The sequence below is a fragment of the Vulpes vulpes genome, chromosome 6 (genome assembly GCF_048418805.1).
Source record: "Vulpes vulpes isolate BD-2025 chromosome 6, VulVul3, whole genome shotgun sequence".
NCBI classification, from domain to species: Eukaryota; Metazoa; Chordata; class Mammalia; order Carnivora; family Canidae; genus Vulpes; species Vulpes vulpes.
Genome location: NC_132785.1, coordinates 58,054,458 through 58,076,307, shown reverse-complemented (window position 1 = coordinate 58,076,307; position 21,850 = coordinate 58,054,458). Strand labels below are relative to the sequence as shown.

At 41.3% G+C, this 21,850-nt stretch overlaps 1 long non-coding RNA gene across 1 annotated transcript; it reads right to left on the bottom strand.

The window, feature by feature from the left end:
* Positions 1-120: 120 nt before the first annotated feature.
* On the bottom strand, positions 121-21,770 carry LOC140599319 (uncharacterized). The gene is made up of 2 exons (XR_012002056.1): positions 5,171-21,770; positions 121-2,943 (listed from the first exon to the last, which is right to left on the bottom strand). It is a non-coding gene; the product is annotated as an uncharacterized lncRNA (long non-coding RNA).
* Between the last annotated feature and the right edge of the window lie 80 nt (positions 21,771-21,850).

Below are 21,850 nucleotides of genomic sequence, written 5' to 3'. Positions count from 1 at the left end.
TTATTAGAGAGGTCTGACCAGCTAAGAAGCTGTCAGTACTTGTCCGTACTTCCTTTGTGATTTTAAAGGTTTGCCTCAATACCTAGCACACAGAAAAAAAGAAATCTTAACTCTAAATGATTCCATCTAGGAACACTTTTCACTTTTTTATTGAGGTATAAAGTACAAACATGGTAAGCATATAGCTTGATGAATCTTTGCTTTTATAGACTGCTGTGCAAACACCACCCAGATCAATCAAATCTCCCAGAAGGATCTCGGATGCCCCTTCCAGTTAATGCACTTTACTACCAGAGATCAGACTTGCCCATTTGTAGCTTTATACACATGGGATCGTACAGTATGAACTTTTTCACTCAACATTTTGTTGATGGGTATCATTTTGCTATGACCTTATGCAGTGGTTCCTCTGTCTCATTGTTGAATAATGTTCCATTTTATAAATACAACCTAATTTGTGATCCATTATAACCTTGGTGGATATCTAGTTTGTTTCTAGTCTTTGCTACTATTTATCCATTCGTTGTTATTAAAAGAGCTTCCAGGAGTGTTCTTGTACCTGTGTTTTGGTAGAATTAAGTATCCACTTATATTGGGTATTTACACATGCCTATAGAATAATTTAATAATTACAACTTTGTATAAAACAGATACAAAATAGTATTTTCAATAGAAAAAGAAAGAAACAACAGAAATCAACAAGGAATAGATAGACCATTAAAAATGTAGTCTTGGGGGGTGCCTGAGTGGCTCAGTCATTTCAGTGTCTGACTTCGGCTCAGGTCATGATCCCAAGGCCCTGGGATCGAGTCCTGCATCAGGCTCCCTGCTCAGCAAGAAGCCTGCTTCTTCCTCCCCCACTAGCCTTGCTTGTGTGCACTTGCGTGCTCTCTCTCTGTCAAATAAATAAATAAAATCTTTTAAAAATGTAGTCTTGGGAATGAGTACTTATGTATGGGTAAATGCCAGTTTTTATTTTTATTCACACCATTTACCAAAATGAAAGCATCAAATAAATAAATGAAACCATAATTGAATATAAGAAAACATAAGCAATACTTATGTCTGGGAAAAGAAAGAATTCCTAAAAAATGAACGTTTGTTAAATAAACCACAATGGAAAATAAAGATGTTTGGACACATAGCAATTTTAAACCTCCAAGGATCCAGGCACATCGTGAACTAAATTACAACTCATATACTATTTCAGAATAATATTAAGAGGTACATCATAAAGGGTTAATAACCTTAGTATAAATAGGGTTCACATAAAATTTGGTGAGAAAATCGTTAGTGACCCAAGAATTAGCTAAACTGTAGGAATGGATTTATAAAAGATAAGATACATGTGTTTAATGAACATGAAAACATTCCAACCTTAATGGTAATCAAAAAAGAGCAAATGAAAACATGGGCACATCACTTTTCCCACATTACAAGGTACGAAGGAATATTTAGCCATCCTAATAACCAAGAGCAGGAGAGAAAGCAGAGAGAGCCCTTCTGCTAAACTGTTGGGAGGGCTGCTCCAGGAAGCAGCTCAGTACTATTTGTACAAAACTTTAAAACATTTAGTCCCCTTGAACTTGTATTTCAGGATTCCATTGTTTGGGGATAATGCAAAATAGAAACAAAAATGTGTTTGTCTGCAACTAATTGTTTGGAATGTATAACACATTCATCAGAAGATTATCATTGCAAAATATAAGGGGAAAAGTGATACTTGTCAATCAGAAGAAGAGAAAAAAGGACCATCTGATGTCATGGTGCCAACATGGAGGATGAGGCAGGCATTAAATGATGCTGTCGTGCAGAGCAGGGGCAACCAGCCCAGTGGCACATCCACTGCGCCCTTGGGACCATCGTGAGCAGCCTGACTGGGCAGGACAGAGCGGGGACAGCAGGTACTGTGCGGGCCCTGTTGTCTGTCCATCACTTCCCGGCAGGAGCAGCGGTCTGGCCCATGTGGGTGGTGGCTGCAGAGCCTTTAAATCACAGAACCGGAGAAGGACCACTGTGGTGTCCTCAGAACCCTGGATGATCCCAGGGTGGTGCTGAGGGTGGAGGTGGCCCAGGCAGCAGTGGGCGGTGGTCGTGCCACCTGCACTTGACACACGGAAGCCTCTCGCTGCTTCCCAGGCTGTGAAGCTTGCTGTGGGTTCATCAAGCTGAGTTAGTATGTGGTGCTTGCGGGTCACACCTGTTAGGCGGCCGGAAAGGCTGGACATATAGTAAATACCAACAGATAAGTGAAAGTTCTTAAGAGACAAAAAAATAAAAATAAAAATGTTAGACCAAACACAGCAAAGGGCCAGACGTTGTTCTTTGGCTGGTGGGAGAATGGGAAGCCCAGTTTGGGGTAGGTTCTGTTCCTGTGGTCCTGTCTTTAATTTCGTGTTGTGTTGAGCTAAGAAAATGTTCCTGGTACCCAGGAGAGAGAGAACGGAAGAATACGGCTTCCTAACTCGCCCTAAGATTAAAAGGGAACAGCAGGAAACCAGGGCTATTCTGCTTCTCTGCTGACGCCCTTGGCTTGAACCAGGCCATTCGCAGGACTTGCTTACATCACTTGAAGTTGTTCACAGAGTTGAGTCAGCAACAAAAATCTGGCAGACTTTGTAGCTGTTTTGTAGGTTCTCTCAAAGATGTGCGCAGAGGTAGGGATACCATTTGTAGAGTCGTTTCATGTGGGTTACCCTCTTTATTCAGCACATCAGGATTCTCATTTCATCGGCAAGTAACTAATGCCTGGGAATGTCCTCCACACAAGACCAGAGCCACCGCTCTGCCCAAATCCAGGGACCACTATTCAGAAAGTACAATGGCCCTAGGCTGAGTGTGGCTTTCCGTGATGGCCCCCACTCAGCAGAAATCACTGGTAAACAGAGATGCTCAAAACTAGGTTCTTGGTCAGCTCATTCCAGGGTATCGCCTCACTTAAATCTGTAAGGGAAGGAGGATTTCTGTTCTACCCTTTATGTTCCCATACTACAAAATATAATTTATGTTGCAAGTTAGTTTCCATTCATATACAACATACTCAAGAAATAAGTCATCCTTTTAGGGTTCAATATCTTTAAACTGTCAAGTAACTTTGTCCAAATGTATCTTATTTAGTATTGCTAAATGTGACACATTAGTCACATCTCTTGGTGTGATACAGTGGTCACATCAAATGCCATTGAAAGAATATGTACACAAATAGTTTAAGCTATTTTAAGTGTAAAACAAAAAGATAAATCACAAGAAAGTTCTCTAGATTGAGTTAAAAAATTTGAAAGCCTCCGCTTTTCCCTTTGGGGCAAACTTATAGATTTGATATCTTGAAAACTTTCTGCTTTAAAATATCCAGGAGTTTTCAAATAAAAAACATATCACCTTTAAAATTTTTATTTATTTATTCATGAGAGACAGAGAGAGAGAGAGAGAGAGAGAGAGGCAGAGACATTGGCAGAGCGAGAAACAGGCTCCCTGTGGAGAGTTCCATGCAGGACTTGATCCAAGGACCCCAGGATCATGATCTGAGCCGAAGGCAGACACTCAACCACTGAGCCAAACTGGCGCCCTAAATGCACATCTTTTTAAGTTCATAACAAGTTTGCAAGATATTACGTGAAATCCTCGGGAGACCAAACAAAATGAGGCAGGAATATTGTGGCGAGCCAGTGATGAATAATGGCTTGCTGGAGGCAAATGCCCGTGTGCCCCCCAAGTCCATAAAGACACAGAAGAAAATAACAAGGGTTCCTAGAAGGCTAGAGTCTGGCTGGACCTTCTCCTGCAGCCAGAAACTCCAAGAGCCATGCTTAGCAAGAGGATGAATACAAGAAACCATCTGCCTTTCAAAGAGACAGAAGGTCACTTAAACATCCAGACACAGAGATTGACAGCAGACAGATAGGCGATGATTCGGACACACACAGACACAAAATCAGATGCTGGGACTCTCAGACACAGAGACCGTATGTCAAAGTCTGTTTTTAGGAGAACCCAAAGTAAAAGAATGACAAGATTAAATTTATTCCAGAAACACAAATTTGGTCTAACATTTGAGAATCAACAAATGCAGTTCACTATATGTAGAAATTAAACCAGAAAACCCAAAGATCACGGCAGTAGGTGCTGAAAAATATTTGATAAATGTTCACATCCCTTCAGCTTAAAACCATGAGCATATTGAGATTCAAGAGAACTTCTTTAAACTGGGAAAATGGAATCTACCAAATTATTTGAAAAAAAAAAATAAACATGATACCAAATGGTAGAATTTAAAATATTCCCTTTCAAAAATCATTAAGACAAGGTTATCCTTGGGGAACCTGGGTGGCTCAGCGGTTGAGCATCTGCCTTCGGCTCAGGTCATGATCCCAGGGTTCCAGGATGGAGTCCCACATCGGGCTCCCTGTGGGGAGCCTACTTCTGTCTCTGACTATGTCTCTGCCTCTCTCTCTCTCTGTCTCTCATGAATAAATAAATAAAACCTTTAAAAGAAAACAAAAGACAAGGTTGTGTTTACACCACATACCTGGTTCTAGAGAGTTCAGGAAGGGGAGAAAAAAAAAAGGGAATGAGAATTTGAAAGGAAAACACAAAAATTCCATGACTTGTACAGTATTTGCAAAGTATCCCCCCATATTTCTCCAAGTTATTTAGTCTAATAACAAGGTTTAACACAATTGCTGGATATAAGATAACTGATTAAAAATCAATTTGATTTCTATACCCAAGCAGTGAAGAGAAAAATGGATTTTTTTTAATATACAGAGGCTATTTACAATAGCAACAAAATACACAAGGTGCTAGGAATAAATCTGACCAAATATGTTTAAGATCTCGGGGAGGGAGCACCTGGATGGCTCAATTGGTTGAGTGTCTGCCTTCAGCTCAGGTCATGATCCTGGGGTCCTGGGATCGAGCCCCACGTCAGGTTCCCTGCTCAATGGGGAGTCTGCTTCTCCCTCTGCCTCTGCTCGTGTATTCTCTCTCTCTCTCTCACTCTCTTTCTCAAATAAACAAACAAACAAACAAACAAACAAATCTTTGTGGGGAAAAAGATCTCTAGAGAGAAAATTAAAAACATTTTCAAATCCCCTGAATAGGTTGGGAGACATGCCATATTCATGGATGGAAGAACCAGTATCTTAAAGATGTCCAATCTTCCCAAACTTACCTCAATTTTAACAGACTGGTTCATTAAATTTGTCAAGCTGATTCTGAAACATCTGAGGAGTAGGGTCACGGGTATTCACATGTTTCTGTAGCAGAAGGTGAAATAAATGTCTCATCAGTGAGATGTGTTAACAGAATAGAATACTCAAGTGGTGTGACACTGACCTGCAAAGAGAACAGCGGAAAAGAAGAAGCACATTTATCCATGTATCAAGGCAATTTGCTCTATCAGAGAAGTCTCATTCAGACCCAGAGGGGGAAAGTCAAAAATTCAGAACATGCTTCCAGAAGAACAAGAAAAAATGGAAGTGAGCCTCTATCCCATGCATATGTAAGTGCATGAAAAAAATGTCAAAATGAAAAAGGAAAAGAAAGAAGGAAAGAAGGAGGAGATATAGGAATAAATGCTTGTGACTTAAAAGTAGGGTAGGAAAAAAATAAAATAAATAAAAGTAGGGTAGGGTAGGGTAGGGATTTTTTTTTTACAATGAAACAAAGCACAAACCTCAAAAGGAAGTTTGATAAATGTGACTCCATTAAAATTTAGAATTTCTGTTCATTCAAAAGACAACATAAAGAAAATGAGGAAACAACAAATCAGAAAAATGCATTTTTATAAAGGATCAGTGACACAGTAGGTAAAGGACTGCTACAAACCAAGGAGCAAGGATCAACCATCCAGAGGAGAAACGAGCAGGAGCTTGATTTGCATTTTACAAAGGAAGAGCTGCAAATGGCCAGCGGCTCTCCAAGAGCCCCTCCACCTCCACAACAACCACAGGACACACACAATGAAGTCATGAGATGCTAGTTTGCACCCCCGCATGCAGGAGAAATGTTAAAGCCAATGAGACCCTCCTAGTGGAATTCTTAATTGTATACATAGTTGGAAAAAAAATTTAAATATGCATTACAATTAAGGCAGGGCAGATTTAAGAATAGAAATCCCATTCCTATGTCCAGATCCCTGTAAGAATATGCACACATGTGCGAGTGATTTATCAACAGTGCTTTAATTGCTAAGAATGACTTAGTTGTTAAACTTCCATTGTTTAAAGCAAATGGTTTTATTTTATTTTTTTTTAATTTTGTTTTAAATTTATTGATGATAGTCACACACAGAGAGAGAGAGAGAGGCAGAGACATAGGCAGAGGGAGAAGCAGGCTCCATGCACCGGGAGCCCGATGTGGGATTCGATCCCAGGTTTCCAGGATCGCGCCCTGGGCCAAAGGCAGGCGCCAAACCGCTGCGCCACCCAGGGATCCCAAAGCAAATGGTTTTAAAACAAAATTTTTTTAAAAATTACAAATAGTCAAAATTTCCACTGGCAGAAGTGAAAAGTTATTATACATGTATTACAGTTACAATGAATGACCTATGGCTTCCCTGGTCAAAGTAGATGACTCCTTAGGACGTATTGTTGAACAGAGACAGGATTATTGGTGGCTGGGGATGAAAAAGGGAGTGTCAGGGGTGACTCTCCGTGGGTGCAAGGTTTTCTTTAAGATCATGAAAATGTTCCAGGTTTAGATAGTGGTGATGGTTTCACAACTTTGTGATTATGTTAAAAATCCCTGAATTGTACATTTTATGTAATATGAATTATATCTCAGTTAAGATAATGTAAAAAAAAAAGCAAGTTGTAGAAGAGTACAATAGTATGATAATGTTTCTATAATGCTTAAATATAAGCATAATGTAGAAATTTATTATTTAGGTTTACACACACGTGGTAAAATCATAGATAATCAAAGAATAATTAAACACAATTTAGGACAGTGGTAAGCCCAGTTGATGGATTTCAAAATATTGGTAACATTCTCTTTATTAAGTTTGGTGCTGAGTATACCAATTTCAAACTATTTTTGGCATATATTGGCATATATGTTAAATATCTTTTGGTATGTGTGTATTATGTTTCATAATGTAAAAAAACTTTATTAAAATAAAGTTTGTGCTGAGTAAACCAATTTCAAACTATTCTTAATTGGCATATATGTTAAATATCCTTTTGTATGTGTGTATTATGTTTCATAATGTAAAAAAAACTTTATTAAAATAAAACAAAATCGCATCAAAAATGTGCTAGAAAAAAAAATGCGAGAAAAGCTGGAAGAGGAGAAACAGGATCTGTGTGACAAGGAAGAGATAACAAGTGCCTAGCATATTACACAACCACTCAGGAACTCAGAAAATCAAGACCAAAGTATCCACACAGGAGTGGGTGGTGGCAGAAAAAAAGTGATAGGTCTGCAGGATATTTTGGATGTAAGTCTATGGGCCATGGTCATGGACTGGGGCTGAGAGCGAGCCACAGCAAATATGCTTGCAGGTGTCAGCGTGCCTAACTGGACGTGTGGCAACCAACTTGCCAAAATAAAGCACAACACGAAATTGTGTTTAGTCACCGCAGTTCAATGTTTAACAGTAAGAGATTAGAAGCAACAAAAACAGGCAAGTTTAAGACAGTAGTTGAATGAATCATGGTGCCATTGCACAGAGGAATGGCATGCACAAAAATTCATAGTTCAAGAAACTGACGGCATTTCAAATTTTAAAACAATGTCTGCATAGGCTATGGTTTCCACTTTGCACAATTATATGTACATGATTTGTATAGCTCTATATATGTATACTTTTGTATGTATATTTTTATATACATACACTTAACGATGGCCTAATGTCCTACAATGTTAGCAATAGTTGTCCCTAGGTGGTACAACTGTACTAATTTAAACTTTCTTCTATTCATTTTCCTGGAATCTAAAAATTTTTCTACAATAAGCAATGATTACTTCGATAATCAGAACATATATGTGCCCTTTTACATGGCAACTAGAATCGCTGCCAGGCTCTTCAAGTGTTTGTGAAGACAGCAAAGCGACACAGCGGCTGCAGAGCCGCTCAGGAAGCCACGCGTGTGCTGCGAGCTAGTGTGGGAGATCAGCGGGGATGAGAAATGTATGTTTGTTATGAAATAATTATCGGTGGTTGGGGGTTAAAAGCCTCTGTAGGCAATCCAATTCCAACTTTCACTCAGACACTTTGAATGCCCGATCATAACACCTTCTTTTCAAGTGCATCCCAGGGTGATGCAAAGTGAGTGCTCCGCACAGCACCTTCCAGAACAAAACCATCTTCAGACAGAAGGTGTCTCAGTGTTTCAGAGACAATTTCTTTTCACCTGGTGGGATTACAGGCACACTGCGGTTCTTCTCTCCTCCTTCACTCTGGAACGTCAGAGTTTGGCACATTCGTCTTGTTTTGCCTTTTTGCCTTCATGTTCTCTATCCCTCTCTTCTGCTCTCCTACTTCTCTGCTTTGGGGAATAAGAACATCTTTTGGAATAAACACATGTTGGGGTGTCTTGTACTGTAGGTTCACCCCGTGGGGCTGCTTGAGGCCTCTCTGCAGATGTGAAATGCTTCAATCACGGCAGATTTTATCAAGTAAGATTCACAGAACACAGAATAATGATGTTAAAATATGCAATTTGGTGATATTTCATACTACCTCATGGTAGATTTTTTTTAGAGAATATCTTGAGGCTCAATTGTTTTAGAGCAGATTTGGGATTACAACAACGCTGAGCAGAAGGTGTGGACATCTGCCCCCACCGCCTACCCCAACGCAAAAATGCACAGCCTTCCCCAGTGCTACCATCACTCGTCTAGACTGGCACAAGTTTTACCAAGGATGCATCTAGGAGAGTAGACTTCAAAATATGATAAGTATGTTTGCATAGATTTCTCTTGAGCTCTGAAACATATACATGCTTTCACTCACTGGACTGTAAACAAAAACTTAAAAACTATATACTTCATCATGATAGGTTTCTGGAATTGAGAATTAGAATAAACAGATCCTAGATGACCATAATAGCACACGGGAAGTAGACTAAATATTTTATATATTAATCCTCTTTCCTGTAAAATTACATTTTTCCCCCTAGAAACCTTCAACTTTTTGTTATTGGCTTTACTCATTTTTTTCCTTCTAGCAATGTTTAGAAAACAGACCATTACTTTTCTAGAACTAAATATGGAAATAATTTACTAGATATCTACTAATATATACTTCATAGGTATAATCCACTTCATAGGTATTCTTCCAGAATGCACAATATGGCACAAGAAATAGTTTTTAGTTATAAACCTTGTTGGACAACCCCCACAGAGGACTCAGATTTCCCTACCTCACCAAGTCCCTTCACTAGGCGGCGCTAGGATGGATTCTTCCAGAAACCTTGAGGCCGATGAATTCCTCTATGGCTCAGAGGTCTGTAACTCATGGTCATGTTCACAATGTTGGTTTCCTGGGTCTTGTTTCCCCTCCACATGCTACCGTCTCCCCGCACCCAACACCCACGGCTTCCCTTCCTTCCTGGTCATTTGTTGTACCCTCTGGAATTCCTAAATTTCTGTATCTAAAGAAACCAGCCTCTGTCTAGCCTCTGTCTATCCCCCTTGAACAGAAGGTCATAAGGTTTGTGATCCACAGGTGGTAGGATACAGAACACAAAGTACTCTTAACATTTATTGACTGTGTGATGTGCCGGCCCTTTATTCAAAGGGCTTAATACATCAATCTATTTGAGTTTTTCTATAATTACAGAAACGTCCAATTAGAGGAAACAGCATACAAGTATAATCCAAAAAGGTAGAAGAACAATCCCGCCAAGAACGTATTGAGCATCCATCTACTATGTGGTAGGTCCCTTAAGAAAATGAGTCAAAGGGCAACCCGGGTGGCTCAGCGGTTTAGCGCCGCCTTCAGCCCAGGCCATGATCCTGGAGACCCGGGATCGAGTCCCAAGCTCCCTGCATGGAGCTTGCTTCTCCCTCTGCCTGTGTCTCTGACTCTCTGTCTCTCTCCTCTCTGTGTATTCTAATGAATAAATACATAAAATCTTTAAAAAAGAAAGAAAGAAAGTGAGTGAGTCAAGGGACGCCTAGGTGGCTCAGTGGTTGAGTGTCTGCCTTTGGCTCAGGGCATGATCCCAGGGTCCTGGGATCAAGTCCCATATCAGGCTCCCTGCGAGGAGCCTGCTTCTCCCTCTGCCTGTGTCTCTGCCTCTCTCTGTCTCTCATGAAAAAATAAATAAAATATTTAAAAAAGAAAGAAAGAAAGAAAGAAAGAAAGAAAGAAAGAAAGAAAGAAAGTCAATAGTAAAGTGTGAACCAACAAATGCCCAGGGCAGGCTCGAGAGCTGCCATGGAGGGAAGCTCTCTGAGGATGTGTAAGAAAGCCTGCCAGCCTGTGGTACCAAGGACGGGAGGTGAGATCGGGCATCGGTTTCCATGTCTGTTCCAGAATGACATCAACATTCGTCCCACATGGCTGGTGGCATCTGACAGTCGGCTAATGGCACAGCATCTGGAAATTCCTGACCCGAGCCTTCACGGGGAGCTGCTGGTATAAACAAGTTGCATCCACCCCAGGTATTATGTGAACAAGTTCTAACAGGCTACCAGCCTGAGAATCAAGGAAACAGATTCTACCCTTGTTCCAAAAATGCCAAAGCTGAAGAGAGATAGTATGATGATACTTATGTTGGGGGAGAGTTGGTAATGAGGGTTCTATGATTTATGACAAAATGGAACCCTGAGATTGAGAGGGACAATGGAGAACCCCTGTCCAGACAGGACAGAGGTCCCCAGTAGCTCCGTGCCAGGGACTCATCCAGAACAGTCAGGGGCACACACAGATCTCTCCCTGCCCCACACTGAGGACCCCCTGCCTGGAGCCTCTCTGGTCACCCATAACAGCTGTCAGCCGTAGGCACCGTGGATGCCAATACAAGCACAACCGAGAGGAGGGGTCTTGGGTGCCCTTGCTTTGTGAGGCTGGGCTGCACTCGGGGAGCACCTCCACAACCTGCCACATGCACAGGCTCCCGCCCACAGCAAAACCCGTCCTGCCATGCACCTGATCCCATGGGGTTGAGCTAAGTGCTCCACGCCTTTACACCAGCCTCATGCCCCTCCTTTGTGCCCTAAATGCTTCTAGTACATTCTTAGATGTGTCATCACACTGCAAACCCGAGTCTGTCCTCTGGGAACCCTGTTCCACCCTGCGCACGCTGCTGCGTTTGCCCCTAGGACCGGCTCCATCTCCATCTCGGCTCACTGGCACCTGTTGACCCCCTGGGTGTCGCTAGCACATGAAGGGAAGTGCTGCGTCCGTGGCACTTCCTCATCCTCTGGGGCCCTGGCCCATCTTCCCTGCAATCCTGGGCTGCGTCCCCACCAACTCATCTCCACAGTGCTCCCGCCGTGGAGATCAGAGCCACCTCTCCAGGTGCCTCCCCATGGTTACCCATGGCCATGTGGGCGGCCACCTTGTCCTCTGCTCAGTTCCCTGACTCTTCACCTGCCTGGTGACCTCCTGTCTCAAAGACTGCCCCTTCCCCTTCCCTGGGCCCTCTGCGGACTCCTTGCCAATGGCTTCTGAGCACCAGCTGTGCCCTCCTCTCGTGCACCCTCTGGCTCAGTTCTAGTGGTTCTGATCTCCTGTCCACACCCGTCTAACAGTCTGCTGGCATCTTCCCTGGGGCAGGTCCCTGTCACCCTGCAAGATTTTCCAGGAGGCAGTTCTGATTCTCCCCACATTTCCGCCCACCCAAACCATCACCAAAGTCTACCGAGCCACTCGTTAAAGCAAAAATTAATTATTTTCACACCTTTGACTACTTAATAGACTCTTGTGTTACAAAAGTCATAAAACCCAAAAAAGTAACTGGGTAAACTGGGAATCCTCTCCCTATTTCTCCCCCCGGCAACCTAGGTCTGCACTGTTGCCAGCTCTGTGAGCATGCTTCTAGAACATCTATGCATATACATACACATTTCCTTTTTATAAAAATAGCAGCATTCTATTAAACACACTGTTCTGTGACTTAAGTTCCCACCTTACAGTGTATCCTCAAACATGATTGCAGGTCAGTGTAGCTAGAAATGCCATGTTCCCGTTCCTGTTGCATAGCATGCTGGTATGCATTCATACTACACTTACACCTGCTAGGTTTTTTTTTTTTTTTTTAAGATTTTATTTATTTGTTCATGAGAGACACAGAGAGAGAGAGAGGCAGAGACACAGGTAGAGGGAGAAGCAGGGTCCCGGCAGGGAGCCCAATGCAGGACTCAATCCCAGGACCCCGGGATCATGCCCTGAGCCAAAGGCAGACACTCAACCACTGAACCACCCAGGTGCCCCACACCTGCTAGGTTTTACACGGATGTGCCCTGTTTAAGAAATGGGCACTTGGTTATTATCATTAAAACGTTTTAATTATGATTATGTTTGCAATTGCAACCCAGTCTTGATTAGGGACACCACCTACATATTTCCTTATGAGCTAAGATAGATAGATAGATAGATGATAGATAGATAGATAGATAGATAGATAGATAGATAGACAGTTTGATCAGTCCCAAATTGTTGGCATTCAACTTGCTTCCAAATTTCTGGTATTCTAGGCAAGGCTGAGATGAAGACACAATATACATGGTTTCACATATGAGTACTTGTTTCTAGTCCAATCATTAATGCGATGAATACCCTTGAAAAGAAATCACTTCATGTGTGCACAAGTAATTCCTAGAAGTTAAAGTATAGGTCAAGGCACGTGGGTATTTGCCATCCTGATAGATACAGTCAAACTGCTTGGCGAACGTGCTTCAGTGGGTACTCCCGCAGCCCATAGTGGAAACCTTTCCCGACATCCTGGCAAACACACTGTGTTATCAAACTTCCCAATCTGAGCCAATCTGATAGGTGAATGACTGTACCACTTTGTGGTTTTAATTTGCATTTATCTTATTTTAGGACAGGTTAAGCAGACTTTGATATGTTTAAGACTTTCTGGCACTTACTTATATTATTGTGACATTTGTGTTCAAATATCTCACCCATTTTTGAATTCTTTGTTATTATCTTACAGGAGTCCCTAAGGTATCAAATAAAGACAGAATTAGCACTTTATCTGCAGTACTGGCTGTGATTACTCCCCCCTCCCCCCCCCCAGAATTCTGTTTTAGTCGAATTCATCAATATTTCTTTCATTTTCTCCTAAATTTTACGGTTTCATGTTGTAGTATTTAAATCTTGATTCAACTGACATTTCAGTGAAAGGAGACAGGTATTCCAACTTAACATGTCTTCAGATCTATTTTCAGGGTATGCCAACCCCATTTATTGATAACCTGTCTTCTTCCCCAATGAAGTAAAATGCCCACTTGGTAATGCACTATTTCCCCCTGTGTGGTTGGTCTATTTCTGTACTTAGCACGATTGGTCCTCTGATTTGGCCATTTGCCTGTAGAGTCTCCCCTCCCCACTAGACCATGAGCTTCCTGAGGGCACTGTCAAGGTCTGAAATTTCATTCTTTCTCAGGATGAACTAACTGGGTAGCCTGCCTTGTGACATGCATGCTAGCCGAGGATGTGAGCTTCTTGGGTCATAGACTCATGGCACAGAAGACGGTATGAATTGTTTCTGCTCCAACCTGAGCACCATAGAGGGTAGCCTGGAGGGGCTCAGAGCAGGCTACCTCTGCAGGGAGTTGTTCACAGCTGACTCACAGGGGTTTGGATAATCTGCCTCTTTTGTAGCAGGAAATAAGCAATCCTGCCGTTTGTCCTGGAAGGAGTCATTGCTTTTTCTCTTAGGGCGATTGTCTGCAAACCCACCCCTAGAATTGGCTTGAGTTAAGAGTGTCCACTGTGCATTGTTCACTCAACCAGCAAGAGGTATGGCAGCCAGTGAGACCCTGGAAGACCGTCTCTCCCAGCAGGCACCACTGGGTGGCTGTTGTAGGTTTGCATTTTTGTGTCCAAGGGACTACACGCAGTGTCTAGCACAAAGTAAATACTTGAACTATATTGATAAATTTGCTAGAATCAAATATTTCATTGGGTTAGAATGAATTTATCACCAGACAACATAAACAGAAACTCGGTATTCTGTATGATTCCATACTATGCAAATAGCTCCTTAGCCTGTAGACTAGGCAGGATCAGAACAACTGGCTTTTTAAAAATTAACCTAACACTGGACTAAATAGAATTAGTAATGTTTGACTAATTAAAACTAATTTCCACAGAACAAAATTTGGAGACTGTATTTACTAGTTTCATTCCCTGGGAAGTGTTCAGCCAATAACTGGGAAAGCATGTGCTGGGTTTAAGTGCCCTTAATCTATTTTAAATGGATGTGCCTTATTTATAAAATGGGCACTTGGTTATTACCACTAATATGTTTTAATTATGCATTTCCATGTTTGAAATTGTAATCCAATCATGATTAGGAACACCACTGGGTAAGCAGCGCCGGGGAGACAAAAAAAGGGGGTTTGCCCTCCTCTGGAATTAGCTACAGATGGCAAACACCATTTGGAAGGCAGGGAATAGGACCTGGATTAAGAATGTTAAGGGAAGAGAACCAGCGGGAACAAGGGAGATGCGCAACAGCAAGTCACTTCATTGTACTTGAGAAGCAGTTTGAACTGGATTACAGGGACTTCCATACCATGACTATGGAGCTGTGGCTTTCTACCTGAGCGATGAACCTGAATGGAGGAACAGCAGAAACGCTTCTCTGGGAGTGAGGGGGACCCCTGATGGCACAGGTGTATGTGTCAGAGGCTGCCCGGAACCCCAGTCCCGACAATACACTCAGGGTCACGGGTAACACAATTTCCATGTTAACTGCTCAACATCTAACATCAATCAAATCAAACCAAAAGGCATTTTAAAGTTGTACCTTTTACTTGTTCTCATGTATCCCCTGTCTTCTAAGTGCAAACAGAATTATAATCAGAGGATAGTTCTGCTTAGCAAGGTGAAGTTCAGTTCTTGTTTGTTTGTTTTGATTTTCATACCACCTTGTCCCTGCAATTTTTCTGAACATGTAATTTGATGTGATGTGAGATGGTTTGTAAAACTTTCATGCTCAGAGATGAAAATCACTTTCTCTGATATTTGTTATTGGCCAGAAGAGGCTAAAGCAGCAGCATTAGGAATTAATATAAACCATTACAAGAATTAAGGACATGCCAGATGATGATCATAATAACATATAATAATTTTTGTTTCCAAATTATGAGACAATATTGAATAAAAGGTACAAGAAAAAACAAGCCTCTTAAACAATAATCATTTAAGGAGACAGTACCTTAAAAAAAAAAAAAGGAGACAGTACTTTATTATTTAGATAGAAAAGCAAAAGGGCGAGGCACCTGGGTGGCTCACTGGTTGAGCATCTGCCTTCAGTTCCAGGATCGAGTCCCACATCGGGCTCCTCACAAGGAGCCTGCTTCTTCTGCCTAGGTCTCTGTCTCTCATGAATAAATAAATAAAATCTTTAAAAAAAAAAAAAAGAAAAAATGGGCAAAGACTTACATTCTAGATAATTCCTAAAAGATGTTCGATGCTTAACAAATACCAAACAAATGTTTACTGATTTTTATATTTTGGATTGAGGAAGATACAAATTCACCTGAGTAGTAAAGGGTACTACTCCTCCTTTTCTATTATTCTATAATTAAAAAATACTGTGATTTTTAACCAATGGGACCAAATGGCTACATGCATATAACTTCCTTTTTAATTCATACTGTAAGGTATATGGGTGCCATGCTGAAATTGTAATGAACTCTTCTTATGTAGAAATTTTACAATCAGGTACAAGTTTACAAAAATAAAAACAGAAAAACATCAACTCTCAAAATAGCAATATATTTCATTTTCTATTTGTTTTCCAGTAGTAGTAGTAAACATGGCTTTTTAATTCTTGCTCTTTACTACCCCAAAAGACATTCTTGTAATATAAAATCTAATGTTAAGAAAATTTTTATATAGCATTCTTAGTTTTCCCTCTTATAGCAAGACTATAGGCTGACATCTTAATAAAGACCTAGTCAAGGTGAAATACTGGCTGGTGTTTACACTCACAGTGGTCATTCTTAGAACAAGCTTATCTGAACTGACATCTCCCCTTCACACTTAACAGCTGGCAGGAAGTGGCAGTAAGTTCATCTTTATTATTTTCTTGTGAACTTCACTAATATTTCCTCAAGCTAATTCAGTCAATATCATTTGTTCTAAGTGTCCTTGACAAGGCAAAAAGTATAGTAAATATGTAAGTGCTTGATCGCTCTTAAAATTATATGTGGAGTGCATAGCACAGGTGGTGGGAATGAAAGATTGAGGTTGTATTCCTACTTGCGCTGAAATCATATATTTATGGTATGAGTAGTATGGGCGAATTATATATATTTTACTTGTCCCATAGGCTGGTAAGAATCAAATGCCTTAATACACATGCATATACTGATAAACTACCCTTATCAGTTATTATTATTGCCTTTTTTTTTAACATATCAGTATTTTTTTTCACCCACAGTAAAGGTACCTGAAGGGCATGCTTGGTAGCAAAGAAATCAAGTATTCTGATCTCTTCACTCTACTTAGATAACTTACCTAAGTGCGGTTACTAAATGAGTATCTCAATCATTTGTATTGCCTGAGGACAGACTAAAACAATAAAAAAGAAAATGCAATTTATACATTTAGAGTTGATAAATAAGTCATGAGTATATAATTTCAAATTATTTCAATTAAAAAATAGCCACATTTGACACTTATAACTACCATTTATTATTTATAGTTTAAACATGCTTTTGTTATTCTTCACTTTTAAAGTATATTTTCTTTACTATCTGTACTTTTTCAAATTTTGCTTTTCAATATCCCTCAAAGTGACTGGCTTATTCTAAAAAAAAAATTGAGACTGACAGGTCAGTTTAGTGAAGAAATATGATAAAAAGTTTGCTTGCAAGACAAACAAATATTGATTGTAATTCATGTTTACTCCAAAATAATCCTGAGTTTAGAGCCTTATATTTTTTTTTAACTTTGTTGGTTAGGTAGCTTTCTAAAATCTTAAATGAAGATTGGTACTCATTTTTTTAATATAATAACTGTTCTTGGTAAATAAATATGTGAAATGGGATATAAAATATATTTTAAAATTTGACTGTATTAGCTTGATACTTCCCAAATCATATAAAAAGTTTTTAGACAGAATGTATCCATTTGTTTGTCACCTGATGATGCCTGAGTTGCTCATTGTCGATATTTCTTTGTTTTATCTCAAATGGTTTCTATCAACTTATTTAAAGATTCATGCAAAGCAAATGTATGCTTAGGTTGTAACCAACTTTCTGCTACTACTCTGGCTGCAACGTCTTGCAAAAAAGCCTGTTCTGTCTTAGGAAGAAGCATTGCCAGTTGGTGGCACCATTCACAAGAACGGGTCACATTTCGCTGTTATCTTTAGGTTGGATTTCAAAACAACTCTAGAAAACAGACTCAAAGGCAAGCCTAGAAACAGCACGTGAACTGCAGAAAAGTGGAAGGTTTCTAACTACAATCCAGTTCCACAAAACGCCAGAGCATCTGGCAAAAAGCAAGGTGGCTCGCGTCCTACTTAGCTCCTGAATGGTTTACAAACAGGGTGAAAGCTCGCTCCTAGAGCAAACAGTAGGATCAATGAACAGGGGCTGATCTTTCCTTCCTAACATTTGCTCTGTTCAAGGACACACAGCTCCCCTCACTGCTCATTCCCCCTCCCTCCTAGAAAATATAGCTGTGTCATTTTAGAGACTTTTTTTTTTCATGTCATCTGCTCATGATCCACAGATTGAGAAGCAGACAATTTTGTTCTGCTCTGACAGAAAAGCCACAATAACAACAAACAAACAACTTTTTAACCCAGCAGCTAGAACACTGACAGCCAGCACTACCCAGGGCACCAATCTGGTCCAGCAAAACGTGAGTGTATTATGTTACAGGGCGGAGCATTCCAAGAGGGATATTCTAAGAAGGAACTCTTTTGTGTTTTTATGGTTCAGTAATGTTATACAGTCATTAATGTAAAATTTTTATTCCTATCATGGAAAGTCTATGGGAAAAAAGGTGTTTGCTTTTTTTAAAAAAAAAGTTAGAAATACTTTCTCAAACACAACAAAATCTAGAGGTGAGTTAATAAAAATTTTAAGTTACTAACTATAGTCACTTTGTAATTGATTGTTTATACGTTTAAGTTTCTTCAGCATAATTATATTTAAAATAAAAATGTTTTGAGTATTGGGTGAGCTGTACTTGTTCCTACTACATAGATGAGTATTGTTCTAAAGAGTATTAATTAATTCAGTGTATACATTTTTCAGAAGAATTCTTATTGTTAAAGTTACAGTAGTTTGCTCCATCATATATGCACACGAAATAGTCATTTATTTTAGAAAATCCCCCCTCCCTAACGAATATTTAAGAAAGAGAAGATTAAAATACGTAAGTATTTGTAATAAGCAAAATAAACACTAAGGTGGAAAGCTTTACAATTTCCAAGGAACCAATATGATCTATTACCAAATCCTGATTCTTCGGACATTTGGAATGCCTGCATAGATAGTAAACTATCCAAACAGTAGTTACATTCTCTCATGTCAATCATTCTGTTGCACACAATTAGCATGTTACAAAATTCTTGTGAAATTTCAGTTGAAACATATTAGCAAATATATTGGTGGTGGTGGTGGTGGTGGGGGGGAAACAGCTACCAAAGTCCAGGAAGTCCTCTTATGAATTCTAAATGAGGAAAAGTCTATCTTTGCTTGGTTCATTCACCAGAGAAAGAGAAATGTATTAAATGAATTACTGAAATTCAACATTTAATAAAGCAAAATGTGATGAAATTCTGTCACTTTTTTAAAAGACTAAATAGGTCCTCTGACAATAGCCTCTGAGGTTAAAATCTAGACCTCCTAAAGCATATTTTATTTTTATTTTTTTTTCCTCCTAAAGCACATTTTAAATTGAAGCTATTCTAACTGGTTGTATAGTGTTCCACTATCTCCCTGCTCAGTCTGGTTTTAGATACAGTTCATCTAGATAGGAAATACTATCAAACAGATACAGGGTTAAGGATTAAAAAGAAAAAAGAAAAAAAAAAAAACCTCACAAGCCCTAAAATGTTATCTACTTTTGTCCTCCTATGTTGTGCCTTTCTTACATGAAACAGAGAATTAATGATGCTTACTATTATTTGTATTATGGATTTGTGATGCATTCTTAATGACTACATTTTTATGAAATTGACTACTTTATGAAAGGTAATCAAATTATTCCAGAAAGGACCTTTCGTTTTAAGAAAAGAATCATTGCATATGATCCTCTGTAAACGAAACAAAACAAACAAAAGACGCTCCTTGCTAAAAGATATGGCCATTTCGTTATCCATGATACCAAAGAGAACTTCCAAGGAAAGGTCTTGGACCATGAGAAAAAAATTTCATCCAGGCTGCTGGCTGGCAACAGGCCATGCGAGCAGCACCCGGCCCTGCGTGGAGAGCAGGTTGGCAGATGTTATTAGCTGACTTTTGCTGAAAAAGTATGGGAGAACAGTTGGAAAATCACAAGGTGTCGGACAAGCTTTAAATAAATAAATAGCTTATTTGGCAGTAGAAAGAGAGAAAGACAATGAGCTCCTTCCTTGAGGAAGAAGACGGGGATACTTCTAATTACAGAGTTCCTTACTGTTGGTTTCACGGGCTGACTTCTTAAATGAGAATGGAAACTGTATCTCCCACACTCGTATTTAGAGGTTCTAGGACTTCAGAATGACAACTAGTTTATAGTTTTGCTCCAGGAGATTTGTGATCTTTCTGGTATGAGAATGCCACTGATGTAGGTGAGAGTTCTTCACCCTTCTCTCCTGGTGACTGAGGCAGCATGTGGGGAACGTGCCACCTGCTAACTTAGAGCTTCTAACGCCTTCGCTTGGAGATGGCATAACACTGGAATAGCCCTAAGGAGAAAAACAAACCTTCCAAAGATGACACTTGTTAACATCTGAGGGGCACCCCAAGCAAGCATTGGTGAATATAGGAAAATCTAATTTCATATGAAAAGGCAGGGTCAAAAAGAAAAGAATGAAACAATTGAAAAAGATGCTTTCTCAGAGGAGATCATTACTATCCCCTGAGGCTGAGAAGAAGTTATCCCACCATGGATCACTGCTGGCTACTTAGGGCTGCCGAACCTCTAGGCAGGCCCGTTCAGATCCCCCACGGAGTGAGATGGAAATCATCACAAAGCTGACAAAATTGGGCCACATTTTCTGCAAACTCCAAGAATCCCTTCATCTCCCCTTTCTGAGTAAACATATTGCTAGGCAACATTTGTCAACATAGAAAGGACAAGATCTAAGAAGAACAGAAAACCAAAGCACCATGTCCATGAAGGTGCCCCGGACACACATACATACAACCTCACACATGCATACACCCACGCACCCTTAAGATGACATTCCGAGAGGTATTATTTCTATAAGGCTAGACTTAAAATGGAAGAGTGACTTTAAATATGCCTCCTTGAGGCAAACTCTACTATGACTGACGCCTCGCTGACCCTTCTTCCCCAATTCATGCTACTCAACAACAATTGTAAACTGTATACAGGCCACAACGCTGTTTTATCTTCGTGCAAATAGGGTTCTTTTGGCACATAATATTAACTGGCAGGATCCTCGAGTCACATGCTCACAAATATGTGAAAATATTTATTGCCCTGACAAAAAATCACAATCTTGTTATCTTTAGACGTAAGATCTCATTATATTTAAAAATAAAGACCTTTATAAACTATAGAGGACATTCAAAGGCAAACTTCCAGGACTTAATAGAAAATAACCAACATTATTGTTTCAAATTATGTCACGAAGATACACGAATTAAAGGAAGAAAACAGACGAGGGCTTGTTTTGTTGGGGCTTCTTAGTTTCCGCAGGACTCGGAGCCTGCTAGGAGGGTCTCCAGTCGGGGACACGTGCCCTCACCCGCCGCCCCCACTGTGACATTTAGGAGATGCGCTGCAAGGGTACTTATTTGTCACCGACTCTGAAAGTCGCAAAAGCCATCACAAAAGCCGCGTAGATGTAGACCTCGGGAGCACTTGTTCAAGGGCATTTCCGACCAAGCCGGGGCTGGCGGCGCGGGGCGCGCAGGTCTGGGGCCGCCGCCTCTAGCGCGGGGCCGCCGGGGCCGGAGGGGACCCGGGCTCGGGGCCGCGTCCTCGCCGGAGCCCGCCCTCTTGCCGGCGCTATGGAAACCGCATTTTTGTACGCCTGCTCGTCCTCCTCCTCTTTCTCTGGTTACATCCCAAACACACGATTTCAACTTCCCGAGAACCTGACAAGTGAATGGCGCTGACGACGCCCCGGAAGAGCCCAGGACCCGGGCGCGGGGGAAGGGCGCCCCCGGGCGTGTGGGACCCCGGAGCAGCCGGGCGCGGGCCGGGATGGGGGGACGCCGCGCCCCTCCCCTCCCTGCAGGAAAGGGCGCCGAGCCGCCTCGACCCAGCGCTCCCGCCGACGACCGTGATGCTCGTCAACAGGGCGCGGGCAGGCCCCCGGGACCCACCCAGGCGCGCGCCCACCCCGGCCTGGGGCTCCGGACCGGCGCGCCCGCGTGTCCGCCCGGGAGGGGGGTTACGAGGGGCAGCCAAGTGCACCGCCCCGGGCCCCGAGCGGAGGGGCTCGGCCCCGCCCCCGCCCCCGCCCCCGCCCCCGGCCGGCCGCCCGGGCTCCCGCGCCGCCGGCCCCGCCCCCTGCGGAGTCCC